The sequence below is a fragment of the Pleuronectes platessa genome, chromosome 5, assembly GCF_947347685.1.
Source record: "Pleuronectes platessa chromosome 5, fPlePla1.1, whole genome shotgun sequence".
Classification (NCBI taxonomy): domain Eukaryota; kingdom Metazoa; phylum Chordata; class Actinopteri; order Pleuronectiformes; family Pleuronectidae; genus Pleuronectes; species Pleuronectes platessa.
This window is the reverse complement of record NC_070630.1, coordinates 17532833-17549055: the sequence shown is the minus strand read 5'-3', so window position 1 is coordinate 17549055 and position 16223 is coordinate 17532833. Positions and strand designations below refer to the sequence as shown.

At 40.3% G+C, this 16223-nt stretch overlaps 1 protein-coding gene across 1 annotated transcript in view; it reads right to left on the bottom strand.

Moving 5' to 3' along the window:
- Positions 1–16223, bottom strand: part of LOC128439606 (rho guanine nucleotide exchange factor 17) — a 60853-nt gene that overhangs the window by 37979 nt on the left and 6651 nt on the right. The window lies entirely within an intron of this gene.

Here is a 16223-nt window from a genome sequence, read left to right as displayed (position 1 = left end):
ACCTTGATGCCCCCTGGTAAATTAATCTAGCCATGCCTAACACAACCAGTTATATCAGCCACACCTAACCATTACCTTCGTTTAGCCTTACCCGAAGAATTTGCCTCAAGCCTAGCGTCCTCAAAAGTATTAAGATTAAATCCGCATTAATTTGTGTACGTATATGGAGTCACATATTTCTGATGCCATGCTGTCGACAAGTCAATAATTAAATGCAGCTGTGAATTTTAGAGCATTTTTGCTTATGCCCTTGAATGGATGATAGATCTATATCATAACTTTAAAAAGACTGAGCATAAGATGAGAGTGAGGCACTGTTATTGTTTTTCTGCAAGAAGGAAAAGACCAGCTCCTCCCTTCTCTCATCCTCTCTCATGCCATCTTCCTCACCCTTATCTTTCCCTCCCCATCATGTCTTTCCCATCTCACATGAAGAGCATGGAAAGAGAGAGGGGGACAGAGGGGGAGAGAAGTTTGTTTTTCTGAAGAGGACAACATTCCCAGGCCTGCACCATTCCTCTACCTAATAATAGAGCACACACACACTACTTCTTTTACCCTAGTTGTGAGGATGCTCATTTATATAATGCATTTCCTAGCCCCTTACCCTGACCTTTACCACCATAACTAAATGCCTACCACAACTCTAACACTAAATCCAATCTGAGCATGACCCTTGACCCTAAACCACCATTCGAAACTGTGAGGACTGATTTTTAATGTCTTCATAAGGATGGAGTAAAAAAAAAAAATCTCCACACCACCATATGAACATGCATATATACACACACAAACACTCACCCACACACAAGCTGCTCAATCACTACCCTTACTGCTTAACACATAGTTTAGCCAACACAAATAAATCTACAACTCTATGAACCACCACAGACAGTGTGTCTCAATTCAGGGGCCGCCTCCTTCAGAGGCTGCATTTGAAGACAGATTGCGTCACAGTGGCATGGCTAGTCTGGCACAACAAAGGATCCAACAGGGGGACCCGTCTCGGAACAACCTATCCCAGGATTAATTGCATGTTGGTGATGAGGCTAGAAAAACTAAGTGTCTGGGTAGTTAAGCTGCAGTAAATGCAAAAGCTCAAAGTAGGTTGTGATGCAAAAGTCAGGGCGGGACAAGCTGCAAGCAGGTGACACAAATAGGAAATCCTCAACAGTCCCCTGAATTGGACCATAGCGATGAGGCCGATATTCATGTGGCATGAGTTATGATTCTCACTGAGCCTTGTCCATGCTCTTTCATCCCCCTTTTAAACTGACAGTCAAAAGTTAAGCTTTATAAATCTACAGCAGATATCCTAGTTGATAGCTCGAAATGGCCACCAAGAGAAATATCTTTTTGTGTTGTTGACACAAATTATATATAAGAATGTAAAATGTGCACCACATGTCTTTGTATGGTCCCTGACAACTATATTTAATGTAGTCAAATGAATTAGAATAATTGCATTGGATAGGAGGCTAAGTGCTGTATGCCCACAATACAATCAGACATTCAACTGAAGCTTTGATGTAATATTATCTGGCATATACTTATTGGTCAGAGTTAAAAGTGAGATTATTTGTTCTGGATCTTGAATAAGATGTGAAGACAATCCAAAACTTTAAGTGCACGTTCCTTTTAGCTTAGTGGCTTTAGAAAAACAACCTATGCATAATTACACACTCGGTACAGTGCAACACTCTCAGCAATATTGTTCCACGATTTGCAAGACCATTGTTCCAGAGTAACAGGAATAACCATACAATGAAGGGCAATATTTCAAACAGAGCTTTCTATTAACATCCAGCTGACTATAAGTTGCAGAATTAGATGCATGTTGATGTGCAGTTACTGTTTTCCAACTCAAACACTATAAAGTTTTGCAGATCTACTCCAGGCATCAAATGCAAAGCAACTGTGGTGTAACATGTGTACGAATCCACCAATATGAGCTCAATTGAGGAGATTAAAAAGGATTTGAGAGAGGAATAAGAACCAAGGAAAACATTGAATAAATACAACCTGCCCTTCATTGATATGCCCTCTTAACATAGTGACTCTCAACATAGGTACAGATCAGGTTAAATCCCTGAACCACCAACTAGTCCGTTGGAGCTGAAGAAGCCTTTTGGTCCAGTTGTAAGGATGTAAAGACGATACAAAACCATGATCATATTTTCAACCGGTTCAGAAGACATCTTTCTTCATATGGAAGATACAAATTTAAGCAGTTCTTAAGTAAAAGTTTGTTTATATTTATGCTTGTTCATATTTCACTAAATTCCTCGTGAGAGCCTGTAAATGGATTCCAATTGAAAAATAAATTAAAAAAATACACAGACATTGCTCCTGAACAAAACATTTTACAGCAAATAGTCCTGTTGTGGCTGCTGCTGAACTTTCCTTCCCTACGTGTGAATGCATGAGTGGTTTGGTGAAATCTCCTGTCAATCCAGTGGTGTTTATGTGCCACGCTTATACCAAGTACACACGAATACACTCACTCACACACACTCAGAAAGTCCAGAGGTTCTTTTATGGCTGAAGGGTTGTTCACTCTGTCAATAAGATCCAGATGTGAGCTCAGTGGGAGAGGGGATAAAAATAGAGCGAGAGAGGTGAAGGAGACAGGAGGAGAAAGACGTAGACGGGGTCAGAGAGAAAGCAAGCAAGACCGACGTCGAAGGCATGATATCAGTGGGTGGAAAAAATGGGGGATAAACATATAGAGGGCGAAGAGACTGATGGGGTGACGAGAGAACGTGTGGACGAGACAAAAGCTTGTTTTATGGTGCCAAACTTATTCCTTTCCTCATCCTTCTTCTTCTTCTCCTCTCTCAAACAGAAACTAGGCCCTATGATGTCACCACATTCCTACTGTATCACACACACACCAATCCCACATACACAGTTGCCATGGACAACAATAAATACACATGGGGGTGACCATCGTTCGAGCCAAAACAAGACTTGCATAGAGTTAGTCTAAAAAAGTTCCCCCTCTGTCTTTTCTGTGTTGTTGCTTTGACATGGATGGCAGTGTGTGTCTGTGTGTGTGTGACTGCACGTTTGATGGTCAAAAAAAAAAGCCTCCCCCAAACCCACTTCCTGCCCTGCCCTCTCAATGAAGACAATTATGGCTCCTGACAGAGGGATAACACAGAATAGCTCCTTAAAAGGCAGGATCCATGCTGTTTTCACCTCTGCACACGTTTTTCAAATTAAAAGCCAATATCGTAAGTTTTCAAATATAAAGAATACGTTTCTGAAGTCTGTATATGAACGTGGACAGTGATAGGCTGCCACATGGATCACATGCTGGATTTAAAAAAAAGGCTTTTAGAGGATTATTCAACTGTGACTAATTTATGCTGCAAAAGCCTTTACTATTTTACTGTAGAGGCACTTGTACAGTTAACCTGATCAATGTCTGAAGCACTGACTGCATATAAAAATGGATATATAGTCTAGGTCCTTAAAGGGAAGCGAAAGTCCCTAAAATCGGTGTCCTCTGAATGACTCCACAAATTTCAAAAAGACATCTGTTTCTACAGAAGAAAACGGACCTGATTCTAACTTAATTTGTAACATTAGTAAAACGTCTTCTTCAACATAGGATGATTTTCTTCTAGTAAATGATGGGCCCATTTAGAGGAAAAGAGACGATAAACCACGATATACATTGGAGCATGATGGACAGTGATGGCTGCGTCTCGAGTGTTTCTCTTGTACACACAGGCTGCGTACCTTCTGAGTCGCTGCTAGGTGAGGTTTTTTGTACCACTACTGTATTCAATGTACTCAATGTACTCAACTAAATGCCAGGACTCTTCAGTATTAAGCCGTGAATCTGTTGGTCCTGCGATAACAATAAAAACATTGAAATTAATGGATTCAGTCAACAGTAATGCTAGAGTGCTTTAACTTTGAAACAGGAACAAGAAGTGTGGAAAATGTAAAAAAGAAAAAAATACGCTTTCACAAATTTTCTACGACCATAGAGAGAAAATAGGTGAGACTCCAACTATCTTCAAGAGCAGCACATCTAATGTGGGCAGTGTGGCTGCTCTAACCTGATAACATGGGCGGCAAAATTAAAGGCAAGATGTTCATGCCTCTACTGGATGCATCACACTAGTGTAGTTTGAGTAAGTTTGCAGAAGCACTCAAGCTTTATGGAAGCAGAATTCCATCTTCACACGAACACGGTGTCACACTGAACGATGAAACAAAATGGCAGTCACCCTTATTACCAGGCTGAAGAGAGGTCTCAGAAGTAAACAAGGGATTCGGAGAAGAGAAGATGATGATATCGGAAAAAAACAGGAAGTGCAAAAAGCCTATGTGAAGAAAGAAATCTCATCTGATGACTAACAAGGGCACAAGACTCCCTCAAAACCTCATAAGAGAGTTTTTCACTTCGAGGTCAGACTGGGGACTATTTTTAGGAGCTGGCGTCTCTAATCATGAGTGTTTTGTCTGCTCTGCTTTCATTCACAACCTTGTAGCTGTTCACTGATGGTTGCAGCGGCACCGAAATTATGTGAAATGTGACGTGTGAAGATAGCGTGCGACATAATGACAATGAAAGCTATAATGAGCTTGATAAAAAAAAGTGTCAGGTCAACTGGCATGTGTTCCCACTTCACCTGTGACTGTTGAACTATTGGTTTTTGAGCCTGAGATGTGGCTGTGGGCTCGTTTCTTACATCCCTACATGGTAAAAAAAAACAATGCTTGTGTTGTTGTTACACTGGATATCAGTGACTGAGATTTAGGCCTGGCCTGACATTTCGGCAAGAAACTATGCTCCGGTGATGTTTAACGTGAATGGCATCTCTGTGTGAACCCTAAATAATCTCTCGTCCTTTCACAATAACATTTCATAGCCACACAATCGAAAATGCCAACTCCTGAATAAAAATGTTCGAAGGGAAGAAAAAAGTCAAGGCCTGGTTGGAAATAAGAAGCCTATTGAGGAGTGAAGAAGGACGACATTGTTTGAGGAAAAAACGGACCCGATTACCCACAACCCCTGGCTGTCACTGGGTGATGGAGCCTTTGTATGAACCCTTCAAACACACACAGACACACACACGCTCACGCACACGCACACATGCAATCAACAGACAATGGCAATCATCATTAACTCTCATCATTGCCATAGTGATTACCGCTGTTATAGTTGGCTAAATGTCCACACCGCTGGATAAATGAGCGAGAGACGGCCAAGGGACAGCAGGTCAGCACATACACACACAGTCTGACAAAAAAAAAAATCATAATTTAAAGGGCCTGCTAGCAAAGCCTGGCAAGAGAGGCAACTGGAAACACTTTACCAGTTTCAGTTTAGACATTTATTCTCTGACCAACAGGGTTTCTGCAGGTTTCAACAAGGTACATTTAGACTTTTTAAGACCCCAAAGAAACCCTGCGTCAGCAATTCCGACACCACATCTGTTCGCCAACTGGAGAGACCTTTCCTCTGCATTTTGAGTTTAAAGGGGACATATTATGCCCATTTTACCACAAGTTGATATGGATCCTTGGGATCTTAATGAAATGTCTGTAACATATTTTGGTCAAAATACCACAAGGATAATTTAAAACAGCACCCTTTTTACCCGGTCATAAACACCCCTCCTCAGAGTGACCTGTTTTGAATGCATGTCCCTTTGAAAGCTAATGAGCCAGCTGAAATGTAATTGGCCCCTGGAGGGCCCCTGTCTTCTCAACAGCCCTTAAAAAATGGGAGCTTACTAACAATTATAACAATACAACAAATAGATTTTCTACGCTCTTTATGAAGTATACCATGTGCGTGAAAAAGGAAACATTTTCTTAATAAATGATGTTGGTCTCTGCTAAAAAAAATAGAGGTAACAGTAAACAAGGAATAACTTGAATGTGCACCTCACTGAATCAGGAATCGTTCATGGAAACTGATTTGGAAGACATCCAAATCTGCCACTGCCTGAGAAACCCATTTCAGACGGCATTGCCTCCCCCTACACTTCCAACCTGTTACACTTTTCAAAATCACTGTTGCTATACACTAAAAACAGAAAGATTGACTAAGATTTGGTTCATGCAATCATACAGTCAACATACACCCCTTTTAATGACATATGTGAACATTAACTGAAGAGCATGATGATCAATACTGCAATGATCTTGATGTAAAGTAATGTAAAATATGTTTCCAAGAACCTTAACTATCAATAAAATGTATTCTCAAACTGTGTTTTAAAGAGAAACACCCTTTTAAACTCACAGCGACACTTTAACTCCTCACCACATGCAAACAATCCAAAACAAAAGCAGAGAATCATGGGAAACATGATGTGTGACAGTGGGACTCAAGTAAAATTTAATTGCTTCTTATCTATATAAATAAATTCGCACGGAAACCCAGTTTAGTTCGCACATACCGTTTCATCACTGCACTTCAACACTGTTACACTACTTTTGTCTAATATTTGCATTTAAAATAAATGTGAAATAAAGAATCCCATGTTATAATCCAAAGAGGAACATCCACAGGTTTAAAGGCTACACAGCCAAACAGTTGTTATATCGATGCTGATAGGCCTGTGTTTGTATGAGCTTGTTAAAAACTCGACATTTGCCACAGACTTATAGATCTCTATCTGTCCACAGGCCACTACAGAGATAGAGGGACTGACAGAGACATATTGGAAAAGACACAGACGAGAGAAAGAGACAGATGGAGGAAGGGGGGCTAGAACGGACCGTTCATCTCATCAAAAATATGATTTGGCATCAAAGTTGTTGATGTTCACACAAACACTCCCCTATGTCTTCCTCCTTCTCACTCTAATTCACACGTCCAAGTTTTATCAGGTTGAGGTAAGGTCAACATACTTTCAGGCTGACTCAGAGGTTTTGTGAACTCATCCTGCGACAAAAAAGTTTTGCGTTCAAAGGTTCGGCGGCTTCCAGGAAGATTAAGCCTCTAAACGTTCACCTGTGTGGAGGCAGGGAGGGAGAATAATGTGTCGCTCTTTGGGGATTTTTTCGGAATTTAAAAATACAAATCAGTTAGTCTTCTTGAGTCTTAGTGTTCAATGCTAATTCCATCTGGCTTTTGAACAAGGATTGTTTAGAGAGATCATTTTATTACATTCATGTTTTTGATTTTATTTAATTTCATCTGTCCATTATTATAAGTAGGTGTTTCTATCCCATTATATTTCTACTATATATAGATTGTATTGAAATTATAGCTTTAAAATATACCTTTATTATTATAGCTTTTTAAATGATTGTTATTAAAGCTTTGAAATTTAATTTTAATATAGCTTTTCAAATCTGTTTTATGACATTTCATTTTGAGTGAGTGGGCGATTCCTAACAAAACAAAACTAAAGATCTGCAACTCAATAAATATAGTTAATATGAAAGAATCTTGATAAAGTCACAGATATGTAAACTGCTGGTGTCACATAGGCACAATAACTACCACAAACACAGCAAAACATATTTGTACCTTATATTAGAATTGAATTTTTTGGTTAAAATATTAAACTCATTGCTAAACCCTCAAACAATAGTAGTGAACTATTTCGCATACACTCCACAACAAAAACAACAAGGACCGACTCCACCTGCCTGTGAGGACACTTTGGCCTTCGCAGCGCTCCTCTCTCTCCGCCGCTCATCTTCCTCCTCGCCCTGCGCCTTAATCCGAGATCCCAGCAGCCACTCGGGAACGACACTACGACTCTTCCAGCGCCTCTCATTCCCATTTTGACGAGAGTTTCTCAACTGGCAACTAGAGCATGATCCAAACCGACGGACTGATGCCATAAGACGAATGGGGGAGCGGGTGAGGGAAAGATGAGGACAAGAACAGAGAAGGGAGGAAGAAGAAGAAGAAGAAGAAGCAAAATATTTCTACTGTCATGATTCTCCGGGTGACAAACAACAAGTGAGAGAATAAGGGTGAACGGCCAAGTCGGCCCTCTGTAGAGTGTGTTAGTGTGTGTGTGTGTGTGTGTGTCCGACCACGCAGGAAACTATGCTAGGCTATACAGTCCACAAATGACACAGTTGTACCATTGTGTGAGTGACGGGGTCAGACGTTAACGATAATCAGAATAAGTTCGTGACTTAAGGAGAAACCCAGCGTGCGCACGAACAATCCTGTGTTTGAGTATGTGTATGTCAGTGATGTGGCATTTGACTGATATTATACGATAACAATATTGCTTTTGTTCTCAAAGACCCAACAGTTTTGGATATCCAATGAATTTTTTTAAGCTATGTACAATATTATGCACAGCTTTACCATACCCATTGGCAAAATGCACACAGTCCCCGCTGTTAAATGCTCACATGCAAAACTAATGGGCCTATTCTGCTGTGACCCCTCAGACCTGGTATTAACAAATGCACCCTAGGCCAAGAACCGCCTACTCAGCTGACGTCCTTCACAAAGAATCAAACTAACCTTTATGCTTCTCATTGTCCATATGTTGATTTGTTTGTGGTCACCTCCACAATGTCAAAACCGACTTTGTTTACATGGATACTGATATTATGATATTAACCCGATTAAGCCGGTGAGTTTTAATAAGACAATGTTGTGAATAGCATTCTTTTATTAGAACTGAATCTGAATAAAAACATACTCAGCATTAGCAAAAATGTAATTAAGACAGGTGGAGTATTCAGATTATCATATTATGTTGACATCTATACGCCCTATTCATGGAGTTTTTACAACATCGACATACTGCTTGACAACGCATGTCCTGGGTGTTAATAAGATAGGAGGAACATTTTTGATTCTTGATTGTCAGGGAATATATTAAAAAAAAGAGTTGTAGCTTTTTTAAATTAGAAGGAAAATACAAAAAATGGTGTACGGTAGCATTGTCCACACTCACAAACACAAACACATTATAATTTGCATATAGAGTGGGAATATGAGATCAGGACACTAGTGGTCATAGGAGACACATTGAGGACAAATTTCAATGCCAGATGTGAGCTACTGAACTTAGAGCTGACCACTTGTGATTGGATCTCTGAGGACGGAAGTTAATACCAGGTCTGAACAGGGCCTGTGTGAGCTGCTGTGTTAATTAGACCTGCAAGTTCTCATTCTTCACTTCGTCTATGAGTCTTTTATCTGGAAAGTATATTTTTGGATTTATAGTATTTTTGCGGCAGTAGATCTTTTCGATTTTCTTTTGTTTCCCCAAAACGTCATCACCAATGGTAATTGTAAACGTAATGATTCCACATATAGGACAATAGTGAAGCCCCACACGAGGCGAATCATCAACAAACTGAAACCTGGAATTCTCACATCAGACGTCTTTGTGGCCACGTGGATGCAGATGTATGACTCAGACAGAAAACTATAGGGTACCAACATGACCTGGAGAAACCCTGCCGAGGATTCACCTTAGTTTATATTTACGGCACACACACCAACAATCTTTAACAGATGACCCCGTTTCCAAAGCAGTGGAAGAACCAGGTGAGGCTGTAACTCATTCTTCATGTCGCACACTAACATGCACACTTTCATCAAGAAGAAATCTGCATGGGCACAAAAGAGCTGAAATAGCAGCTCTGCTAGAAAGTGCTGTTTCAGAAGAGGCTTTCCTTACATAAGCAAAGTGCTCTGTAATTACACTGGGTGGATCCGCAGACGGGGAGAGGAGAGAGGGAGAAAGTCAGGACAGTCAGGAGGGGAGCGACTGGGACGAGACGTGAGGGTTACAGAGGGAAAATAAGAAGGTAGAACCTGACAAGCTGCTGTTCACACGCTTAAATCCTCACGATTTCCCACTGCTGTGCTTCAGTGCATTAAAAAAACAAAAAAAACAGGGTATAACCTATGAATGGAAAAGTTAAAGATCGTATTATATTGCAACTGTCACCGAGCACGGGCGAGGACCTCCAGGGCGGTTTTCCCACAGACGCTTTACTACCACTGTGAGAAACCAGATGGAACCTTGTGTTTACAATGACACGACATTTCAGCCGAGTTTATTTCCCTCAAAAATAAAAACCTGGACAACACATACAAGGCCTTGAATGAATTTTATTTTTATAAGTATTAAAAACCTATCAGGGAACTGCTAAATACTAAGCTAAATTGAAGGCTACTTGAAAAGAAAAAGAAAGAAAAGTTAAAGGTGTAGTTTGCTACTTTGAGAAGTGCACTTCTAAAGATAAATATGAAGATACAGCGAGCAGCTCTCTTAGCTTAGCATGGTGACAACAGAAACATCTAATATGTCTCAGAACAAATTAATGATTAAATATGTTGATGGAAAATATGACAACTCCCGAAAGTGAAGCCAAAACATCTTGATCACCACCTAGTGACTGGCTGTAGTACAGGCAATAAACTCCACCCCTCCTTGTCAGCAAATAGGACACAGACTAAACTAAAGGGGAAAAAATCCCAAGTAAACGACAAATAGATATTTATCCAAAGATGGTTTGATTTTACAAGCTATAAAAACAGGGTGAACATCCTGATAGACGGCTGAGAACTAGAGATCAAGAGGAGGACATTTAGACACGTTGTCCATCTTTACATTTAGTCTTTGTATAAATACGTGTGAAATAGTAATCGGATGTTTATGTGGAGTTTCAATACATAGCCTACAGAAGAGCATTGCACCAGAAGACGAGAACATTGTGTTTCGAGTAAACTGATGGAAAGGATCAAATGTAACTTTTGTCTTTTTACCCATTTAATAATTGATTATTCAAAATATCAATCAACAGATGAATCGATAATCTGAGTTTTCATATGCTAGAAAGTTCCTGGTCTATTAATTTGTCTGTAGTTGGAAGTTAGCTTATGTAACCCACTGTAACCCTGCAGGCTGTTTCCAGTCTGTATGCTCAGTTAAGCTAACTAGCTGTAGGCACCAGCTACATTATGACCATAGCAATAGAGTTAAAAGAGTTGTTAAGCAGGAAACAATAAACTGCACTGCACTCTCCACAAATCTAAACGATAAAAACAGAGTTATTTGTGGTTGGTAATTTATCAATGTGTCTCTAAAATCCGCTCCTCACACACAGATGCAATTCACCAGGGTTTTCTGTGTATGTGTGTGCGCCTGTCTCCATAATTGTTCTGAACTCTTGGACATTCACTAAATAGGAACAGAAACCATACCAAAAACACACACAGCTCCAGACTACAGTCAGTCTCTCAGCACAGTGATCCATCCTTTTGAGCTTTTGGTACCTGCACAAGGTCAAATCAAAACGGTCAGAGTCTGTCAGTGTATCAGTGTGACCTTCTGAAGCTCCAATCCATCCCACCTCTTCCCTCTCATCTGCTGAATCCTGGTGACATTTAACAAGAACAGATCACATCAAGAACAGATCACATCCTCATCCTTTCATCTCCTCTGGACTTCACTTAATCTGCATTGACCTTTAACCAATCAAAAAACAAACCCCCTGTATCCACCCACACTATATCCTGTGTGTGATGAGTCAAAGGGGCAAGTTGCTTATTGCATAAGCTCCTTCCTTCGCTTAAAGGTTCAGTGTGTAAGATTTGGGCTGAAATTTATTATAAAATAATCAAATTATGGTTTCACTAGAGTATTTCATCTTGTTGTTTTCTTTACCCTAGAACGGAGTCTTTGCATTTAAATTATATTTACATCAGGAGCAGGTCCTCTCTAGGAGGTCGCCATGTTTTTTTTCTGAAAGCTTATGAAAAGAGTTCGATGTGGCAGGAATGCTGATGGTTCTTTTGGACCCTTACAATTTCTAGGGCATTTTATTTTTCTTAATTTTTTTTAGAATAACAGCTTGATCAGACTGTACAGGCCTCAAGCAAATGCCACGATCAATGTAAAATAGTCAGTTTTTCCAGTACAAGCCCACCCAGGTACATACAACCAGAGAATTTTACAATAGATGATGTTTAATCAAGTAAGAAACAACCAACTCACGCATCACTACGACTTATGGACAAAAATGCAATAATCTTTATGTGCAGGAACATTCCAGCATATTGCCCATATGGCCAGACCACAATCATTCACTTGATGGAGAACCATTTCCTCCCTGTAATGTGTTTAAATGTTTCTCAGTCACACCTTTAGACAAGAGTTGGTTTTAGGCCAAAGAATACCACAGTCACTTAAAAGTGAAACCTATACAGCAATCCAGTCAACTGATGCAATATCTCCACATCTCTAGCTTTACATTTCCTCCACAGTATGGCTCCATGTGGGGAGGAGTGGGGCTTGTAAAAGGGAAGTTAAGGAGAAGGACTGGACAGAGGGAAAGTATTTGATTCCACGTGGGTGGCCTGATAAAACAAAGTCGGTGATAAATTTGGAAGCTGTAAACACTGGACTTTTAGACCTAGTCCTTTCAGAGGAGAGCACAAACATTTTGTCTCTTTTTTTCCTATCTGTCTTTCTTTCTCCCTCTCTACCATAAGAACGCCTTCAAAAACATCCTTTCCATAAACCTGAACTGGCTCCATCAACAGGATCAACAAAGACAAATGATTTCATGTCTCTGAATCACCTTTTAAGATAGAAGGAGGAGTACGGTGCATTGACAGCTGCCCTTTGTTCAAGTCATGCAGGAAGTCCATACAAGCACATTAATGTCTCAGTATTCTTTTGAATTCAGACTAAACTATTTCTGCACCACTGACTGCCAGCACTAAAGTTTGGCAGTGAATGACTGCACAGATTCATGGTTTTATTCAATTTACTCTCATCATTTAGCCTTATTTAGGTAGGAATGTTGCTAATTTTAGACAGTGTTACTTTAGCAAAATTATGAAGTGGCTGTCTGTATAAGACAGAATGAAACACTGATGTATATGAGAGGTTTTTTGCATCAAATATTGGGGTTTAGAGTAAAAAACATTTAAACTCTTTGAAATGAAATGCTTGATGAAATTAGATTTCGATACGATTAGAGAAATCAAATGATGCTATATTAAAATGAGCCAGTGATGCATGACACACATGATTCCCTGGGATTCGGCATATCTTTTGGGAAGTTGAAGACTGACTGTTATGCAACAAGAGCAGAAGGGAAGACAGGCAGCATTCCTGCTGCCTGCTTAAGTGAAAAATACTTAAACAGTGAGGGGAAGCTCATGAACACGCAGACACACACTCATTCATGAGGGATTATCAGTCATCGCACAGAGGAAAAAACAATGTGTGTATCTGGTTGGACTTTTTTCAACAAACAGCAGTTAGTAATAATTTACTGCACTATTTGTTTGAACCTGTCTGTTGAGCTGCTGCTGTGAAGGTGGAGCTGTTCTTTATCTGAGAAGTGTTTGCCCTGACAGGACAAACTGAGCTGGTGAACACTCCATCAGGAGATGCTGCGGGAAAAGTGGAAAAAAATCTATTGATCATTTCTTCTACTTGTATTATGATCTGTTTGGGGTGATAACCCTGAACTGTCAATTACTGTTGCTCCATGTTCTCACATAGTACATGTCTTACACCTGATTTTTCACATTTAAATTCATGCTAATTTTTTAATCCAGTCAATCTGTTCCAGCAAGAGGACCTCAACATTTTGGGAAATGTAAGATGCTTTCAGACGTGCACTGAATTTTTTCCTGAAATTACCCGACGGGGCTGTATGTGAGAATGCAAATGTCTGAGTCAAATCTTCTCCTGCCAGTCCTCTAGTAGAATGTCCAAATGAGCCCATCTGAGATTACAGCAAGGAGATTTTTCAGGAAATTCCCAGTGAGCAAGTAGATGTGTTTTTAACGCACAAAGGGATGCGTAACTGGACAAATAGCGGTTAAAAACGTAGAAGAATACTAGAAGAAGACAAAGACAAAGATGTAAGTTTCGAGAGACATGACATTTAAGAGCTTCTGAGGATAAGAAGTCGGTGTGGCGTGCCGTAAACAAAAACATGTGATCTCCGCAGCAGATTTCCGCAGGACATTTATACGTCATATCCTGCTTCCTGCATGCATCCCTCACCTGAATGTTGTAGACAGACTGTTGTTGTGAACGCATCCTACCCGAACAATCTCCTGCTGCATTCTTCATATGTGAAGAACAAAGTCCGGAAAATATCTCGAACCAATTCTTGACTCCGGCTCTTTTTCCGGAGTTCATGTCTAAGCAGTTAAAAATGTACACCATAGTGCGGCTAGGGAAGCAATTTTCTGTCCGAACCCGAGAGACAACTAACTGAGACAGATGTCTTCTCAGATTACAGGTATGTGCAGGACCTTTCATTTAGTTCAATATCATTTCAATATCAAAATTTGTCCGAACGCTCGGGTCGGGTATACACACTATTATTAGCTTCAGATTAAGAGTTTTAATCTCAATGGGATAAAATGGTAATAAAAAGGCTCATAAAATTAAAAAAGATACAACATGCATTTAAAGGATTTTGTGCCTTATGGTTCTGAATACTAAGTCCGATCATATCAAGGTATGTAGAGATATTGAGAAGTAGAAAGTGGTTCTCCTTTTACGTATTAATCCCTCACTCCACCTCCCTCCTTCCCTCCCTCCATCGCGGCTTCAATCTTCAGTTCTCTCTAAATTCTATTTTCATCCCTGGGTCTTTTTCAGCCAGAGTGCTTCCTTCCAACTCTCCTCTTTTTTGGATTCTGTCTGTCTTTCTCTCCTCTCTCTCTTTACCTGACATTTGACTTGGCAGTCTGCCCTACACCATAACAAACGGTGTGACCTCACTTCACTGCAATGTTCCAGAGACACAGAGAGAGGCAGATTGAATTAAGAATACGGTAACTTTACGAAGAATGCTGGGGAAATAATATAAGACAGATAAATGGTGATGGGGTGAAGTATTTGGTAGAAATGTAACATACGAAATATAGTGTTACAGACATGCAAATTACAGACTGTGACTGACAAAACATCTGGACAAGCAAGGCTGACAAGAAGCAGATGAGAAAAAAGGATAAATGGGAAATAAAGAATCAATGAGAGGTTTTAATGTCAGAAAAGAGGAAGTGCATTGTGGGTAAAATGAGCCAAACTCTAGTCTCCAAAAAAGGAAACGTTCCTTTTCTCTCACCTTCTTTCTTCTTTTTTTTATCCCTTCATTACTTTCTCAGAACTGGTCTTTGCTTCATTTCAGCTTCGCACAATTGTTATTACATTCATTCCAAATCAAAACACACACACACACACACACAGTCACTCACAGTCCCAGTACCCCGGAGCTGTCGGGCTGCTGCTCTAAATACAGTATGTTGGCAAATCTCTTGGCTCCAAATGTTTCAACAAGGCACTGATATATTCCAGACCAATAATATGCGCACACACACGTACACACACACACACAAAAAGAGGAAACCAGTTTATAATACACACACATGCAGACAGGACACAAATTAACACACACCCAACACAATGGAGTGCAGGGACACACACGCCAGCCGGTACTGCTGGACATCATCAAACACTTCAGTGACCACAACAACTTCCTATTTCCCTAAACTCATTTCCTGCCTGGCGGGGTCATTCACCAGCTCCTGGTGCTGCCCGACAGAAAGCAGTAATGAGCAAGGGAGTAAAACAATCAACAGCTAAGGAATACCAATGGGTATAAAAATGTATATCAAGGGGCAACATAGCAGCTTAGTGAGAGCCGGTCAGAATCAAGGAGCAACAAGGGTTAAAAAGAAAATACATATGAACCACCTGGCATCCATACCTGAACTGAGGGATTCCAGGGCTGCAAAATGGTCACTGACATTATATAATGAAACCACAGTCCTGGATGATATGCTATATTAACATCGGGTCTTGTTTTGTTTGGCAATGTGCATGTATGACAAAGTCCACAGAGGGGAACTTTGAGTATAGGGCCTGAATAGAGACAGGGGTTCGGTTACAGAATGAGCACATCAGGCCAGAGGAGTCAGGGAGACCCTCGGCCATCATCGGCTAAATATACCGGAAACACAAGACACAAAAATATGTAAAACCACCTCAAAGAGATACAACATTTTGTGTCTTTCAGTCTAAGGGTATTCATTTTATGTAGGTGGGGTGATGGGGGCCTTTTTCCTGTCTGTGCCCGGCGGCCCTTTGAGACTCACGTGGACGAACACATTAAATTCCCGCTGCCCTGCAATATCATTACACAAGTCAAAGAAAATCCTCAGAAACTACAGCGTGGGCCTTTATCTATTTTGAGTGTTTTACACAAGTTTAGCT